Raw genomic sequence first — 3,237 nt, 5'->3', positions numbered from 1 at the left:
AACAAAAACACACATAGAAGTAGATCCAGTAGTTCAAAGGACTCCAAACCTTAGAAGGTTCACATGTAGTAGTGCTAAACTACACTGATAGACAAAGAAATATGTGCTCATTGTTAATATTGACCCATTTAATTTAGTGTGAAACTTAGGATCTTGCCTGATTTCTTTTTTCTTTTAATCAAGGGAACTCTACCCACTAAGTGTATAATGTCTTAAGAAGAGAGCATGACACTTGAACTTATTCATTTTTACCAGTCATATTTGCATCAGAAACTTTGCCCTGCTTCCTCACAATCTTTCTCTGGGTCTGCCAAATATTCCCTGGCCTCTGAGAACTCTCATGCCATCTCTGATGTGCCAACATAAAAACACTCTCTTTGCATATATGAGGTCAAACTTGTGGTCCAGGAGGGCTCAGGCCTCCACATTTGCTGTGGTGCTGCTCAGCATGCAGACAGCTCACTGGACTTTAGCCAGGTCCACTCTTGGCATCACTGTGGGTTCTGCTTGTTGATGCCCACCTTGAAACCAGGTGGAAACCTATCTACAAACTGAACTGAGTTCCTTGGTTTCATGACTGCAATTGCTGCATTCATATCCTTAGGGACCACATCCTCTCTGTATAGTAGGCAGCAGACCATGTACTTCCCAAGTTAAGGATCACACTTTACCAGATGGTTGGAGAACTCAAAGCAAGCAGTGGTGATGTCTGACACGGAGAGCTGTTCGTGGTAGGTTTTGTCAGCAGAGATGAGGGTAAAGGTTGTCATAGGGAAATGTATCTTCAGATAAGGTACTAAGTTGGTCTGGAATTCAATCCATATTCAAGGGCCCTTCAAACCAGAGGGAAGCAGTAATGGAAGACCTATCAGCCTATTAATGCTGGCTTAAGCGGGGCATTCTATACCAAGTATACCGTGGCTTATGTGATAGATGGCCTCGTTGTCCACCATGAACATACAGTCCGAGTGCTCTATGGTGCAATGGATGGTAACAAGGGAGTTGTAAGGCTCTATTACAGCAGTGGAGATTCTGGGGGCTGGGCATACAGAGAACTCTAATTTAGTCTTCCTGCTATATTCTATCAAGGGCCACTCCATTAAGAGAGATGTAAATCCTGATTAAACGCCTCCTCCAAAGCTTCAAATAATCAAAAATCCTGAAGTCCATGAAGTTCTTCTGCCAGCTTTCAGATCATCTCTAGTTCAAGGTCAACAATCTCTGACCCCCCAGCATATTGACCTCAGGTATAGTTGTTTGCAGTATGCTCTGTCCTGCTAACAAGCTGCTCTGGATGGAAGAATGAATGGTACTTTCCTGTATGAATCTCATTTACAACAGTTGGTTGTAGGTCTGGGAAGAGTGCTCTGGGCACACACTTCCCAGCTCTTGTCTCACAAAAGAAAGTATCGAAAGATGCCTTCATACACTCTATTTTAGCATTTTCCAACTGATCCTTTTTACTGTTAAGAATGATGCCATCTGGCTGGATTTCATATTCCAGGAATAGAGTTTCCAGGAAGCATCCCCAATCTGGATGCCAGCTTGGCCAATGTGAACGGAAAGGCACTCCCTTATGCTGATCTGAAGGCATCAACATAGCCCTGTGGTAATGACTCTAAATTGTGTCTCTTATAGGTAGCTGTCTTGACATGAAAACTCCATGTTTGGCCGCTCCATTGACCTACAGCCACCAGCACAAAAAAGAAATATAAAAGCTGCTTTCTGTGTGGTGGGAACTGGCCTTTTCCCGGGAACTGGCCTTTCTCCCACGGAGAGAGTTGCAAGTTGTAACATTTCAAGGCTCTTGGAGCGTCGTAGCACGGGATGGACTGGCCATCTGTGCCGGGCTAGGACGATAACCAAAGAGAACAATACACGTACACAACTATTGGGCTGGGACGTTAGCCAGGGGGTTCAGTGCACGTACGCCACTGATAACCATTTTGTGCATGGGAACACTAAATGCTTGCTCTGCAAACTCTGTGATTGCTTACTCTGAAAATTACTGATGGTATAAAAACTGCTGGAGACTGAGACCCAGGGAGAGTTCCACCTGTGGAAGGGACACCTTGCCCAGGACATGTGATCCTTGCCCACCCGCGTCGATTGACAGGGCTCTCCCGGCAGTGGGGCGTGGATGTTGTGAGTAACTGATTTGATGTGAAGTAATTGATTTGATATGAAGTAATTGATTTGATGTGTTCTCTTTTCGGTCAACTTGGTGTTTCTCTTGCCGGTTGATTTGTGTCATTTCTCTTCAGCCGATGTGGGTGTTTTCCCTTTCCAGTCGGGCTGATGTTTTTTCCCTCTTAATATTTGATCTGTTTGCAGACTGTCGCCTTTACTATCCTCTATGTAATAAAATATACCTTCAGTCCATTTGTTTGGAGTGGAAAGTGTCTTTTACGTCTCCGATCGAATCCCCGAACCTCTCATAACAGTAGCACATAATTTGATATTTTTAAATATATTTTTCCAGTTTCTATCCTTTGAGTGGTAAGTTTAATACATTTGTATTTAATATAATTACTACAGTAGGATTTACATCTTTCATTTTGCTATTTCTTTCCTGTCTGTTGGACATCTTTTTTGTCTCTCTGTATCTCCATTACTGTCTTTAGTATTAGATATTTCTAGTGTACCATTTCCTTGATGTTTCCTTTACCATATTTTTTATTTCCTTAATGGTTGCCCTGGTAATTAAAATATTAACTTAAAACAATCTAGTTTGGATTAATACCAACTTAATTTTAAAGGCAAACAAAAACTTTGCCCCAATATATCTCCATTTGCTCCCCTCTCCTTTGTGCTATTATTGTCATACAAATTGTATCTTTATACATTATAAGCCTAATATAGTTCTATAATGTTTTATGCAGTTTCCTTTTAAATCAGATAGAAAAGAGTTACAAACTAAAATACATTTATACTGCCTTTTGCATTTACCTATATACTTACCTTTGTCAGTGCTCTTTATTTTTTTGTGTGGATTAAAGTTACTGTCTAATGTGCTTTGATTTCAGCCTGAAAGACCCCCCTTGACTGTTTTTTTGTAGGGCAGGTGTTCTCATAACAAATTCTCCCAGATTTTGCTTATCTAGGAATGTCTTAATGTCATGAATTAAAGTCTTAATATCTCCTTCATTTTTGCTAGATATAGAATTCTTGATTGACAGGGTTGTTTTTCCCTTTCAGCACTCTGAATACGTCATCCAACTGAATTCTAGCCTCCAT

At 41.0% G+C, this 3,237-nt stretch overlaps 1 pseudogene; it reads right to left on the bottom strand.

Moving 5' to 3' along the window:
- Positions 1–266: 266 nt before the first annotated feature.
- On the bottom strand, positions 267–3,237 carry LOC131399861 (tubulin alpha chain-like 3; annotated as a pseudogene).

The sequence above is a fragment of the Diceros bicornis genome, chromosome 3, assembly GCF_020826845.1.
Source record: "Diceros bicornis minor isolate mBicDic1 chromosome 3, mDicBic1.mat.cur, whole genome shotgun sequence".
Classification (NCBI taxonomy): domain Eukaryota; kingdom Metazoa; phylum Chordata; class Mammalia; order Perissodactyla; family Rhinocerotidae; genus Diceros; species Diceros bicornis.
This window is presented reverse-complemented; position numbering and strand designations above follow the sequence as displayed.